Consider the following 5,840-nt stretch of genomic DNA (forward strand, 5'->3'; position numbering starts at 1 on the left):
GTATCACCATAGTATCTAAGCTGCGGGGTGGATGTGATATTCTATGCCGCTGTCATTTTTGTTCGTAAACTTGCAAAATACGCGTAACTCGTGCTGTTACTTGTCTAACCGCGCAAAGTGTTTGTTCAAAAAAACCATCCTACACTGAAATATCGGAACAACACACGGGGGTCCCACTTGTCATTAATCAAATTTGGACCTAAAACTAACAAATCTGAAAGACGAGATTCAAACTGGCAACCTGGACTACAAAGCATAAGTCGATAGCCTGAAAAAATGAACGGTTGTTGGCTTTGTCCCATAACTTGATTTTATTTATACAGTACTTTCGTTGAGTAGAGTAGAGGGAGTGCCTCGTCAACACGTGCATGACCGTTGTCTCACTTACTGGTGGGTCCCAGGTCTGCGATCTCAATCTCTCTTCTCTCCATTGTCTAAACTTTGCATGGGCACACACGAAGAGCGGCGCTAGCTTGCTGTGGTGTTATTACAACTAAAAAAAGCTTGGAAAATAAAAGAATCGCCTAGAACAAGAGACGTTGTGGCTAGTCGAGACGGAGCTAACCACATCTATCCTCCGTGCCATGTTTGCATGATGAAGCTATGTGGCTAGTGGGGTGTTTTCGATCGACTAGCTGGGTCCCGAGGTCGAACCATAGGTACTACGTCTGATACAGTATATTTTTACACGCACATTTTTCCTCCGTGCCGAGACATGGCACACCCTACCGCATGGTTTCGGGGTCCTCCCGGGTGGTGCACACATATATTCTTCCTGACGTGGGACGCCCTACCGCACGTTTTCTGGGTCCTCCTCGATCGTAGCGCCGAAGCAAGTAAATGAGTCATCAAATCACGAAAGACCACCTTTCCCGTCGAGTACATCAGTGAAGCACGGTGGCTAGCTAGTTGGGCTAGTTCGACCGATTAGCTAGGCTGCCGCCACATTTGTTTTTTCACCCCTTTTTTTATCTACTTGCCGGTAGGTAAATATAAATATCCACCGCGGCGTTGCTCTGGTGTTTGGGTGCGGCAGGATTTTTATTTTTTTGGATAGACGGGAGGAGGCGCGGCAGGATTTTTAATTTTTTGATTGATGGGAGCAGGCGCGGCAGCAATTAGTCATGATGACTCCGCCTGTAAAAACCCACCGCTCCTTGATGTGAGAAGTCGTCGACTGGTGTTTTACCGTGGTGAAAACCAAAAGATTCCCCGCTCCCTCCGCCTTCCCGTAGATTGCATTGCCTTTTAGCCGTTTCACCCCCTTTGCTTCCTCTCCCCATTGCTTCTACCTGGTGCCATGGTGGCGCAACAGATCACGGAGTCCGAGGTGAGGCTCCTGACACAGGAGCTCCATGCCAAGGATGTGGAGCTCAGGGCCAAGGACGTGGAGCTCCGTGAGGTCAAGGAGGAGAGGAGTGCCATGCTCCTCTGTTATGTGCGGGAGTTCACGGAGCTTCAAAAGCGGCAGGCGTCCACCACAAAGATGCTCGAGGCGTCGGCGTTGTTGCTGCAGAAAGCGGGAGATACGATAGGCCGTCAGGGGAGCCGGCTGGAGCGCGAGCGGGCCGATCGTGACGAGGTCCAGGATCGCCTCAGCCACTTGGTGAACCAAGTTGCCACACACGTGTTGCGGCTGCGCGATGCCTACCGTCGTGCCAGTGCGACGATGCCGGCCGTCGGGCTAAACCCGTTCGACCACCCGGTCAACTTCAACGAGCCGCGGCTTCCTGACCTGGTCTCCTTCTTCACCTATATCTCCGAGGAGCTGAGCCGCCTCTGTGCGATGGTGGGGGCTGAGCTGGACAAGGAGGGGTTGCGGGCTGCCATCGCCGTTGCCGGGCGAATCCTTTCAGGGCTCCGTCACCGGAATCCATTCGTGCCATTGGACACCGTCTTTGACGAGCTGGCTCTCGTCGACCGGGAGCGGGCTCTGCGGGCGGTTGCACCCTGCATCACCAACGTCGTGCGCCTCAAGAAACAGAGGGACTTCGGTGGTGTTTAGGCACCCTTTGCATGGGCATGTCCATGTCTCGGCGCAACATGACCGTTGGATCAAACTCAGACGGTGCAGATCAGTCACTGTAGCACAAAGCGTGTGGGTGTTTGGTTGCATTCTCATCTCAATATAGTTGTTTCCTCTTCATGTATTTGTTACATATAGGAGTAGTTGACATGCGCACAACATCATTTGTTATCGTCATATCTTACTACACTAGCAACAAGATTGTGTAGTACTGACGTATGAACCACTGCACATGCCTAGTAGTAGGAGCACTGTGTATGTTCAAGTGGCTGCCGTGTTTCGCACTCCTCCGTCGTAAGAGTGGAAACGCTTGCTGTAATCATTTTTTCTTTTGAAAAACAGTGGACACGCTCTACCGTGCGGATCCTCCTACAACCATGCACTAAATTACTCACTTTCGCCGATGTGTGGGCCAGCCAGCATCGGGGTCCACCAGCCATGCGCTAAATTACTCCATAGTAGAGTGACGGTAGACTATCCCGATCGAAGCGCCGCAGTAATGCCCAATGAGCCGTCAAATCACAAAACCCCCTCCTTTCCAGCAGTAAGTTGGACGGACGAAGCAACCATCATTTCACTCTTCTCTCTCAGCTTCCTCTCTACCCAACCCTCGCTTCTGCCTCATCTTGTTCCTCATTTCTTTAAGAAAACCCCGACCTGCTTCTGCCATTGTTCTCCTCTCCCAAAGAAGGAAAGGTGAGCGCATCAATGGTGTTGATTCTGGCCAAGGCCCGGTCTTGCAACCCCGAGACTGATCCTATAACTCCCTCTCTTTTCTTCTTTTGGGTTTGTGATTATGGTTTCTTTTCTTTTATTTCTATTTGACAGTTTCTTGATGGACGCTGGAGCACCGGCCGAAGTGATGTCTATGGCTCCGGCCAAAACCGTTGAGGCTCATGGTAGGAAGAAGCGCAAGCACCCTGCCGAGACTACCGCAGACAAGCTCAAAGCCATCGCCCTATCCAAGCCCCCTCTCCGGGATCCCTCATTAAGCAAGTCCAGGTAATATCTCTTCTTGACGATCTTTTTCTCGATCTTGATCGTGTTTTTTCATCTAACACGCAGTACTAGTACTAGTAGTACAACTTTCTGGGTGATCTTGCATGTGATTTTTGTGTGCCAAATGACGGTTCTAAATTCCTCTTTTGACCAAAACATGCGAGAGGTTGACACTGATTTCTTATAGATTACTTTCAACTACTCCCTCTGTCCCAAATTTCTTGTCTTAGATTTGTCTAGATACGGATGTATCTAATACTAAAATGTGACTTGATACATCCGTATCTAGACAAATCTAAGACAAGAATTTTGGGACGGAGGGAGTACTTTATGAACATCAATGCTACCTTTTAAGATGGTATATTTGCCTCAGTAACTTGTGTTATGGATTTTGCATGTAATCCCTCTGCTCTCATGCTTTTGAAGACATGTTCTAGTGTCTTTGTTCACTCATTTCTATGCATATACGTAGTCATATATGGAGTATAATATCGAAAATCATCTTATATTTCTGAACGGAGGTAGTAATAAAATATGGTTTTTGTTTGAATTAGAACCAGGTCCGCGGTGGAGATGAAGTTCTCAAAGTCATGTCGTGTGAACTGGAAGACCTGATGATGAGTTCTACTGCTGAACTATCCAGCTGTTGTGTCCTTGTCGCCACGTGTCCTGAACTAGTGTTTTCCTGTAGCATTGTTGTCAGGCGTGTTCTCGAGGCTGTACTTGACCACAACAATTTCCTGGCTATGCCTTCGATTATGAAGGGTGTGGTTCTTGTAAAGCTGCCCAACAAATCTGATGCGGCATGTCTTCATCATCATGTTTATGAGTGGAAAGACCACTCTGTTAGGTTCTCCAAGGTTGACAAGATGGTGATGGTGCGTGTAGACATCTCACACGAAGTCCATGGCCTAGTCAGTTATGCGGGGTTCATCCCATAGGTCGGTGGCAAGAAATAGTCTGCAGAGTTTAGTTAGTGCAACTTTGCTTGTCTGTAGTAAGTACTATTGTTTAGTACTTGATTTGTGTTTGTGAACCCTGTATTGTTTATTAGTACTACCGCTTTTGGTGTGTGGTCAGTCCTGAGAACGGTCTATGTTAATGTCTGTCCACTCAATTCAGTCTATATATTTTGAAGTATCCAGATCATATTTTTTGTGAGGATGGTTTATCAATTATGGTTACACTCCAATATCTGTATGCATTGCAGGGTTTATCGCACCCACCAGGATTTCCAGTCCCATGGATGCTCGGTCCATACGATTTGTCATGACCTTTGGACTGTCCTGCTTGCGGGAGGAGGCAGGGCCCCTGCATGCCACGCGTAGTTGGACGATCAATCTTCTGTTTAGTACTTCAACATAGTGATTTCCTGGTAAGGATTCACTCGTGTCACATCAAGTAAATCTTATTGATTTACTGTCTAAATCTTATTGATTTAATGTTATGTTTTCTCTCTTTTCCTGCAATTTTACGATGCAAGTTTTGCCATGTGACATTCATCACAGAATAAACTGTTTGGTTTGCTCTACGATGGCTATTTTTGCAGGTTTCACTTCTTATGTCGTGCCAGTAACGAAGGCACTGTCCATCACTTATATTACTAGAAAAAATTGGATCAGTCTGTTGTCTGAGTACAAGCTGAATCCCTATGATGAACTGCAGTTTGGTTTAACAAAAACGCCACAATTAGTCCTTCTCGCGTTTAAAAGAAATGAAGAAAAAAACTGGATCACGGTCACGGATCCTAGTCAAGTTAGAAAGCTGATCATAGCAGACCAGACAGGATCGCCGCTGTCTCGCACAGATCGAGCACCGGCAGTTGCTCTAGCACTGATAGCGGCAGCATCTCAGTCTGATCCAGCTGAGGATTGGGCACCGACCGCGTCAGCGGGTCAGTCTGATCTACCGGAGGATCGGGCATCGACACCGGCACCTGCTCCGACACCGGCACCAGCTCTACAAGGAGCACCATCTCCGGCAGCAGCAGCGGCTTCGGCACCTGCACCAACACTTGCACTTGCATCTGCTCCGGCCCGTGCAGTTGCACCGGCAACAGACTGGGCTGCAGTTCGCACTTCATATACCAAAGTCCTTACAAAAACCGACATGTCCACCTTCTTGGTAAGCATTGGCCGGCCAAGTGCTTCATTCTTTTTTCTTTCCATGTTGTTTCACATGATTCACTATGTTGATCTAACTGTTTGGGTATGTCTTCTTGTTTGCAAACAGAGAATTAGAGCAACGAGGGAGTCCTTCAACAATCCGGGCGACCGCGGTCAAGTTTCTCTTACCATGCGCAGCCTTGGTGTGAATGAACCTTCTCAATATACCGTAAGTACAAAGGATGGTCGCATGATGATTGATGCTAAGGGATGGTCAAGGTTCAAATCTAAATCATATCTTGCGGTAGGGGATGATGTCAAAATCGAACTTTCTCGGCAAGGAGAGCTGGTCCAAATCAACTTTGAAATTAGCAGCACGCAACTGCCGAACTGATCTATCCTCTGAGAGATTTTGATGTAATAATCTGGCATGGTGAAACAAGTGTCTTGTGTGTATAAGTAGTACGACAGTATTATTTATCACATGGTATATCGTTGATAGAATTGCAACTCTGATTGCTGGTTAGGAATTGTCGTTTGATTTCATTCCAACAACTGTCGTGCTTTATTCAATTTTGTGTATTCGCCTTGCTACAACATCTAAAACCAGCGTCGTACCGATCGCTTGCAATATGAAAAGCGCTGAGGTAGAACACATGGGCCCCCAAACATGCAGGGTCGGCGTGCGACCCAAAGTCCAGAACCCTGAG

The sequence above is a fragment of the Triticum aestivum genome, chromosome 3A (assembly GCF_018294505.1).
Source record: "Triticum aestivum cultivar Chinese Spring chromosome 3A, IWGSC CS RefSeq v2.1, whole genome shotgun sequence".
NCBI lineage: Eukaryota > Viridiplantae > Streptophyta > Magnoliopsida > Poales > Poaceae > Triticum > Triticum aestivum.